Here is a 9,862-nt window from a genome sequence, read left to right as displayed (position 1 = left end):
AGAAAGAAAGAAAGAAAGAAAGAAAAAGAAAGAAAGAGAAAATAAATGAATAAACTAAGTAAAAATCTGTCTCTAAAGAAAGACTTTCCTGAAGTAATGGTGGAGGGCAGAGCTGTCTTTCCCTTCATCACATGCACTTCTTCACTGGTTCCCTTCCTTTTCATGGGAAGAATAATAGTACACAGCTTTGAACTACTGTCAGGACTTCAGAATAGTGCCTGGCATATTCATAGGTTAGCAATCCTCCTTATTGTTAGAACGTGATTTTGTCTATTTACAGATGCTGATGGTGACTATCTCTTAGAATGTCCAAATGGATGAGCCAGCATAACCAATGTAAGTGTTAAAGAACAGTTTCCTAAATATTTTATGGCCTCATTTCATTGGAATCATTACATTCCACAACACCGCCTGGGTCAGACCTAGTTCTAAAAAATAATAGAGAGTCTTACGTTCCAGACCAAACTAGATGAAATTTCATCTTGAAACCTTTTTAAATTAGCTGGCCCTGTTCTAGGAGTGTCCACAACAAATGACTTCAAATGAGTTATCGGAAAATGACTCAAATCTCTTTAAGGTAAGAGTATCTTTTAAATGTCCTTCTCTTCTGCTGAAATTTGAGTTGATTCCTTCTTCGCATCTTCATTTTGCTTTATTTATAAAAGCTGATCTATCTATAAAATATTTCCAATTTTTTTCCTGTTGGGAATGAAGGAAAGGTTACATCTAAGTTAGCAGGTGGGATCACATAAAAGACAAGATGGCCAGTTTGTTTCATGGAACACAAAATCATAAAATTTTAGGGCTAACATGGCCCTCAGAGAATATCTAACCCAAGTACTTCATTTAAAAAGTGAGAACAAAGAAGCCACCTAGGCCATATGCTTAGTGAATCAGAAATGTGGTCATTAATATAGCACAGTAATGGATCCTAAATATAGCTATATAAGTATAGCTCTATAATATATAAAGCTTATATACAGCTGAAATAGTGAATACTATTTTGGTAACTATGATGCATAAAAGGCATCAAATTGGTAATCTTGACTGAAGACTTCTTGTTAAATTTTAGAATTAGAACCATCATGTTTTCCATAGTGGTAAACATTCTATTCACAGAAATATGAAGGATCTAATCTTGGTAGCAAATTCTTAAAATATTTTTAAGTTAGAGAATTTATTTGAAGTTATAGTCAAGACATAATTTTTTTTCAAGGCACATTTAATATCAAGAGTGCAAGGGCAACCCTCTTGGGTCCCCTCCCTCCTTGGGAGCTTCATACTATCACTTTGCTATCGCTCAATAAACATTGCTTTGCTGCCCACTACACACACACACACACACCCACAAGTGCAATAGAAAAGGCCCAAATACAATGAAGGAAACACATTCCCCTATTAACACCAATGACAATGCTCTTTCAATAGGTGCCTCTTGAAGGCAATGGGAATTTAATTTCACTACTGAAAAAAATAACCCAGTGAGTCTCATCACAGCCAGTATCCTACTACACTTTAGTAGTGAAACAAATGTTTATAATGCTTCAAACAGTTTCAACCTGAAGTTTGATACCGTGCCTTTATGTTTGTATAGTCCTCAGTAAGATTACCTGCAGCATTAGCAACCATTCAAAGAACAAATTGATAAAACCACATTGATTTAAGGCTCAATCAAGTAATATAGAGCCCCAAACTAAATGGCTGAATATATGAACTACTTGTACTGGCATCTATTATTTGATTCTCTTTTGACAATTATATTGGTTCTTAGCAAAAACAAAAAACAAAAACAGAAAAAACAAAAAAACTCTTTAAAGGCAAAATTCACCTCATTTGAGTTTGGACCCAGAAGCTCAACAACAATCACGAAGTCCACAGTCTTACTGGCAAAACTGATACACAGTGTCTCTAAGTCACTATGCTCAAGGTTAAGCACATATTCTATTCTTACATTTTACTGGAATTTTACATGTTCAATTCATGATTTTAAGTCTCTAGGTTCTCATTCCCCCAAACGGTCTGAAGACACAGTGTGCCACAGACTTAGGACTTTCATTTCTCCCTCTATTTTCTTTTCAAAAAAATTTCCCAAGGGTCTACATGTCCTGGAAGGGGAATTTTTTGGAGGTGGCCACTTCTTTGGAATAGTTTGACACCTTCAGTCCTTTGAAGCAAGGGGAGAGGGAAGAGAAAAAAGCTGAAAGACAAGGTTCACCTGGTAAGTTTTATCTTAACCATTACAAGATAGATAGTATAAGAATGAGGCCTTTTTTAGCTCCAAATGTCTGAGTCTTGGTGTGGAAACTGAGTACTTGGCTGTCCCACCACAGCTCTCTCAGAGTGGGACTCTCAGGGAAATCTTGACTGGAGAGTGTCTCATAAACTTGCACTCAGTTCATTTTGGGCTTGTTCCAGTTTGTCTTTAGGCTGTTCCAATTCACCTTTCATGTTTAGGAAAAACAAGCTGATCATTGGGTCTACCATTATTGATCTCGGTTAGGCAATGCTAGGCTGTTGGACTTGCTTGAGGTGCTGGATTTGAGGAGTACACTCTTGCATCTCTTGCTCTTTGGTTGCTGGTCGCATTACAAGGATGTTTTCCTCATTGTGCTTTAGTTATTCTTCAGACTCCCTTAACTCAGTTACAACATTAGAATTAAGATCTGCGTACTTTCCCTCTAAAGCTGGACATATGCTTCATATTGTTTCCACCTTAGAGTTAACTCATCTCGTGTCATAACTGTGAAGGCTGCTTTACTCAGTCGAACCTTTGTGGGAACAGTTACCTCCATGGTCACCTTGCATCCTCTCTGGACAGAGGCCATGCAGGCACCACCCAGTCACACTCCCTGCAGGCCCCCGCTCCACCTCCCACCACAGCCCCAGCACTCCCCTTTCTCTGCCAAGACATAATTTTTGAAAAGGAAGATTATTCATAGGCTTAAAGCTAATCATTGCTACCCTCAAACTTTTCCTGTACTAGAACTCAAAAATATAGTTAGGGGTTTTGCTTTTGTCTATGACTACGGAGAATACAAGCGGTAGAGGGAGCCTGAGTTCACCTCCATAATATTTGAAGTTCTCTAAGTAAAAACACTCTGTGAGATATAACTGGCTAAGTTTTCATGACTGGGCTCAGAGGTGGTGGTCAGAAATGTAAAAGGGTTCCCCATATGTATTTTAATCAAGACACATGATGCATAGTTTAACAGAGTTTACTTTTTCATATCATTACTGTACTTTGCTTCCTTCTAAACTCTTTTGAACACATAGTTTTGAATGGTGATTTGGCAATAAATGCTATAATTCAGGGCAACAAGGACAAAATGTATCAACAAAATAATGTCATAAAATGTGTAGAAAAAAATCATGGCCTTGACTGAGGTTCTGCATAAAGAGTATAGAATTTCACACCGTTGAACCCTGAGTTTTCCACATTGGTGAATGGGTAGTTACATTCATTAAATTGAGTAAAAGTGGTCTGGCTTAATCCTGAAACAACAATGAAAATTTAGAGGCAATGCCTTGACATGACATGCTGGAAACTGGCTCTATATTTGTAGGTGATTTAGAGCTCTTTCTTTCATAAAGTTCTTTTAAAAAAAGATTTTATTTATTTATTTGAGAGAGAGAGAGAGGGAGACAAAGAGAGCACATTCAGGGGGAGCTACAGAGGGAGAGGGAGAAGCAGGCTCCTCACTGAGCAGGGAGCCTGACACAGGGCTTGATGCCAGGACCCCAGAATCACGACCCAAGCCAAAGGGAGACGCCCAACCAACTGAGCCACCCAGGCACCCCTCTTACATAAAGTTCTAACAAGAGGGCTATCCTTTCCTTTTTCTAGCATGTTCCACAGAGAATATTCCAGTGTGTAGATTACCAAGGGAAAAAATACACATCTGGACTAAATAATAACAATTATAAGACTATTTAATGGTCTGTGTGCAATCCCAAACCTCAAAACCTTATTGAGCATGCAGACATGGATATAAACTTTTTTTTTAAGATTTTATTTATTTATTTGAGAGAGAGAGAATGAGAGATAGAGAGCACGAGAGGGAAGAGGGTCAGAGGGAGAAGCAGACTCCCTGCTGAGCAGGGAGCCTGATGTGGGACTCGATCCCGGGACTCCAGGATCATGACCTGAGCCAAAGGCAGATGCTTAACCAACTGAGCCACCCAGGTGCCCGGATATAAACTTTCAACTGCAAATCACAGCAGCAATTAAAGGAGGATAAAGCTAGTAAGAATAGAAAAGTAACTTTTTAATCCATAAGGGCATACATTTCTACATTTCTAGGAGGCTCTTCCTGGCTTTTAATGTTGGCTATAGGAAGATCACATGAAGCTACCTGAGTCTGTGTGATGTCTAATTTGTTTCCCTTTATCTTAGAGCTCTGATGAGTCCTCGGGAAGTTGGGTCAAATAACCAAGCCCAAGTGTCTAGAAGATGCTTGGGTAGGTCTGCAGTGGTCCAGCCATTCTAGGAAGAGCCCCCTCCCTGGTAAGAAGCAAGGAGTCCCATGCTGGTTCATCAGCACTTTGATTCTTGAAATACACGGTAAAGTTTCTCAATAATCAAGATCATCTGATGGCCTGGGATACGAAGTGTCAGACTATTTGAGGAATTGATTCCAATTGATCTGATACCGAAGAGTAAACTTTCTTTCAGAAATAGTTTTCAGTATCTGGGCGTCAGAAAGCAAAGCACTGGGGTTACCCTCTGCAGCATGAGCGGTAAGAAATACACTTGTTCTGATCGGCAGACATTCCCATGCACACCATCTTTCATTCTCCTAGCTATTTCTGGAAAGGCATCTACTGTGCCCTGAAAAACATACAGATTAGGAGCTACTTCTTTACATTTTGTGACAGGGAATGATGCAAACTTAGTGTCTTTTTAAATCTCTAGCAAAACATCAAAAAAAGGTTGAAGCCAGGCTGTGTTCTTCAAGGGCCACACTGAGCTCTCCGCACACAGGGCAACCCTGTAGGGTGGCCTCCAGTAAAGCTCCAGGGTTTCTCCATGAAGAAAAATCATAGCAGGTTTTCATACCTTTTGTGAAATTTAAATTTAGAAATAAAAATAGACAATGAATAAAGGAACATCAAAAGAAGTAACACACATCTATCAAATATCCTATGAGCAGCTAGGGAGAGAGTGAGGGACCACAAACTGTGAAAAGCCTGGTAACCACTGATTCAAGGCCCTATGTTTTATTTAAACCCAATTATAAATACATAAAAATATTTTTTCCCTCCAAATAAATATATAGAATTCTAGGAAGCAGTCCCAGGAACTCATTCCGCCCTCAGGCAGAGGACATATGCAGGCACCACACACGTGTAATTTGCCCTTGTGTTTCTGTGATGTCTATACTCCCTGTGATTACTGCTGGCTACTACTTTCTTCCCTGCTTTCCATTCCTCCCTCTCTGTGTCTCCTTCAATCCCTTTCTCTTCTGCTCTTCTTCCTATTCTCTTTGCCCTGCCCTCCTTCCCCTTTCAACTGCCACAGGAGACTATCCTCATCACCAGAAGCGAAGTGTTTGAAAAAAATGAGATGGCAAGGAACCAACAATGCACTTCATAAAACAGGAGTCCTTGGCTGCCACCAAATTGTTCTGGGTTAAACCCACCCTCTTTCAACCGGAAGCAACTTTGGGAGTTGGCAAAAGAACAAAATGAAGAGTGTCTAGTCCCAGCCTCTCATTTGGGGGACACAGAGAACCAGGGGGGTGAAATTGGCTTGCTGAGGTCCCACTATGAGACTAATGACGAAAATTCCCTGATAAACTTAGATTTTTTTTAAATGGTCTCGCCGGACATTTACTCAACAACAGAAAGCTTAAGAAAAGATGTCACATTCAATAGTCATGGTCATCATCACGTTACCGGTGAGTGCCTAGAATGAAAAGAAGCGATGGGCAAAATACAGATGTTTTCCTGAGGCTTTACGTGGAAAGGTCAAAGAGACTGGCTTTATGTTCTGCATTAAAACAACAACAGCAACAACAATAACATCAACAACAACACAACAAGAGAAAGCGTGACACTTTGCAGTCTGTGGAGTAGCGTGAGTTACGGTGGGCAGTTTTTCCCTCTGCCCCAAGGAAAGGCCAGGAGGCATCATGGACAGCTTGGATTAAGAACTCAGATTTCTCTGGAAAGATTTTTAAGGCCTGAAACACACAACTGCCAAGGGAAGCTGTGAAATTTCTTTTTTTCTGGCAGCCTTGACAATTGTATCTTTCAGGACTGGTTTACATGCAATGTGGCTGTGACCTTGCATTACCCTTCAAAGTCTCAAAGAGGCTACGATTATGCAGTTTAGGGTCTGACGTTAAAGTCTGTGTGCTTGTGATTACCGTGTTTTAAATTCAACAAGTTGGAAAGAATGCAGCATTGTCCAAGTGTTGAATATGATGACCAGTTTGGATTTACAAAGCAGCCTCATATTCAACCTGTCCAGGCCATAGAAAGGTTCTGCTTCCCTCCCAACCTCCCCGCCAATTTGGACGGGAGTAAAGAGAGACACAGGCAGGAAAGTGACTTAGTAAAGTGTCTTCTGAGTCCCAAGCAGGGTCGGCCTCCCAAGAATTCCAGCGCTCGCACTTTCCACAGTGTATCTGCTTTGGTTCTTAAGGAATCAGGACTCTGGTCACACCTCTTTATTATAAGAATAAATTATACAGGAAAACAAGATTCTTCATTTATATTTTCTTTTTTTTAAAGATTTTATTTATTTATTTATTTGAGAGAGAGAGAATGAGAGATAGAGAGCGCGAGAGGGAAGAGGGTCGGAGGGAGAAGCAGACTCTCTGCTGAGCAGGGAGCCCGATGCGGGACACGATCCCGGGACTCCAGGATCATGACCTGAGCCGAAGGCAGTCGCCTAACCAACTGAGCCACCCAGGCGCCCCATTCATTTATATTTTCTATAAAGCTGATTTTTAAAAAAGATTTTATTTATTTATTTGTCAGAGAGCTAGACAGAGAGAGAGAGAGAGAGAGAGAGAGAGAGAGAAAACACAAGCAGGGGGAGGGGCAGAGGGAGAGGGAGAAGCAGGTTCTCCCACTGAGCAGGGAGCCCAATGTGGGACTCGATCCCAGGACACTGAGATCATGACCTGAGCCAAAGGTAGATGCTTAACCATCTGTGCTACCCAGGTGTCCCAAAGCTGATTTTTATTTAATTGTTATCTTTTTAAAAATTGTATATTTAATAGTGTTTTTCTGAGGACCACTCAAATCAGAATCTCTTATGCTCGTTAGAAAACCCGTTTCTAGGTTCTGCGGATTGTGTACTCAGAATCATGGGGGACAGCACCCCCCTCCAAGTCTGCATTTTAAACAAATACCCTAGGTGATTCTTATGCATTGTTCTAATTCTTAAGTATTACTTAAGTCAGTTCTATAACTGTGCCCTAAAAATCACAATTTAATTGCTTTCAAAGAACAAGAACAACAAATGTACAGACTGTAATGCTGCAGTAAAAACATATCATTAAACAAATAATATGGGAAGATGTGCTAAAAAAAAAACAAAAACAAGAGGCATACTGTCTAAAACCTTTTCTCTTAGTGTGTAAATCCTCTCTTTGCTTCATCTTCACAGGTCACATTGATATTTATGAGTCTATGTGCAATTTCATAGCAAATTAAGAATAATCATGTGCCTCCTTTCTCTTAGTTTTTATGGGATTGACCCTGCATATATTCGGTATTCTTCTTATTGTTGGACTGAAATCCTCAAGGAAAAGCAACATAAAAGCTTTGGGAAAGGCCTTCTCTGTAACCGAAGGAATAACACAAACAACCAGAAAAATCCATCAGTGACGGAGGAAAATTAAGCTTTGATAAGGTTAGTATAGAATTCAAACCTGCCCCATATCCAAATCTCCCAACCTTGACTCCAAAAAGGGGCATCTGTGCAATTGCCGACTCCTCACAATTTTCGAATGTGACCTTTAATTTGAGCCTCTCTGTAAGCATTCAAGCCCTGGCTTCTCTTTGCAATAGAACCAATTTAACAATTTAACAACCTCAACAGCCTTGATGACAGAAGTTTGCAAACAGAAGTATTATGAATGGGTTTTGATTTCCAGCTGATGAAGTTGTGCACGGCGCAACTGACAGATGTTTGCTTGTGAAGGAGTTACATATGCCGGAACTACCTTTCCATCCATGGTGAGAAAGAAATAGCCATTTCAAATGTACTCTTGCCCCTGGCCATAAGCTCTTTATGTAGGAATGCCATTTTGCACAGCATAATCTCAAAAGCAGGAACAGTAAGACAGGAGGATTTAACCAGGGACAGCAAGAGATCTAATGAACAATAATCCTGCCTCCCTATTAAGTGAAAACAAATTTAAAGCCATGCCAGGTAGCCAGCTGCCTTTTTACTTTATAAGATCAATCTTTCAACATTATCTGCCAGAAATCATAACACAAGACTCTAATGTGACCAAATCCAAGCAGAATTAGTGTCAAAAAGCTGTATCTCTTGCTAATTCACATTGGTTAAAGGGAACTCACCATGAGTTACCACTAGCGGATCTGTGGACAGAGTCATTCAAGGAGATAACAATAGGAAGATCGTCTGTTCATTTATTGTGGCACAGTTATTTGCTTCTAATTAATTATGAAAGTACCACAGGCTACCAGTCAGCATGTGACAGCTGGGGTTTTGTCAAAGCAAAGATATGTCAGTAATTTGAGAAGCTGCAATAACTCTGGTATTAAATTTTTACAAAGAAGTGAAAGGGGAGAGAAATCTGGGTATTTTGTAAGATCTTTAAGCATAATATCGAGGGTGCTACAGCGCACCTTTCATCAATTTTAGACTAGGGACGGAGCCAGATAAAAAAATCTGATGAAATTATTTTTTTTATTAGAGGATTAGCTCTGAGTGTGTCACCTTTAACAAGCTAAACTCTGTTGCTGCACTTCCATGGGCCACTTGTGGAAGGTAAATTGGCCCAACTCCTCTGGATGGCATTGGCACAACATATATGGCATATGGCACAACATATATTGGCACAACACTTAAAAATATGTATGCCACGTGACCTCACAATTTAAGCCCTAGGAATTTAATCTAAGCAAATAATGATAGATATAAAGTAAAGATGAATTACAGGGTCATTCATAATGGCTCAGTTTATAAGAGCCAAGAGTGAGAAGCCACACAAATGTGCTAAAAATGAAACACTGGTCAAACTATGGTATAACCATTCAATGCACATTTGTAAAGACAATTCAGCATGGAAATCCTCAAGATATATTATTTAATTATTATTTATATTATTTAATACTTTGGATATATTACTTAACAGAAAAGAAGTCTAACCAAATACTATAATTGGTAGAATCCAAATGTGTGTGCATTACTGAGTTTTGGTGAATTTCCCAGGCCAAGGGTTTATTTTAAGAATGCACCTAGAATGAAGGTTGGGTCTGAGCATTTCAAGGGACAAAAGACTCTACAGGGACAGGTGGTGTTTCTACATGTCCAGGAAGGGGTATGTACAAACTCTTATTCCAGGACATTAAATCCCAGCCCGTGGGTTACTCAAGTCCTTCTCTCACCCCCTTTCCTCTGCTAGCACCCCACTCACAGAAAGCACTAGAGAAGGGGTCAGAAATGAGCAATGGCTCTGGTATTATTACCACTATTTCTTTATATTTCTTCCTAGATGGCAAAGGGCATATTATTTAAGGTCAGTGATTTTCTAGTCTTATCATTTTTAAATTTTCTTTATAATAAAATAATACATATATTTAGACAACATATGAAAATTTGTGAAGTTCATTAAAATATATGCAAGGGACTTCCAGAAGGCTCCAGCAGTATGGAGGA

The 9,862-nt window shown here is 39.6% G+C and overlaps 1 pseudogene; it reads right to left on the bottom strand.

Annotated features, from left to right (window-relative positions):
* Positions 1-2,096: 2,096 nt before the first annotated feature.
* LOC112814331 (pre-mRNA-splicing regulator WTAP-like) lies at positions 2,097-2,825 on the bottom strand (annotated as a pseudogene).
* Positions 2,826-9,862: the final 7,037 nt, after the last annotated feature.

The sequence above is a fragment of the Callorhinus ursinus genome, unplaced genomic scaffold, assembly GCF_003265705.2.
Source record: "Callorhinus ursinus isolate GAN/ISIS: 27379988/994484 unplaced genomic scaffold, GSC_fseal_2.0 scaffold6, whole genome shotgun sequence".
Classification (NCBI taxonomy): Eukaryota; Metazoa; Chordata; class Mammalia; order Carnivora; family Otariidae; genus Callorhinus; species Callorhinus ursinus.
This window is presented reverse-complemented; position numbering and strand designations above follow the sequence as displayed.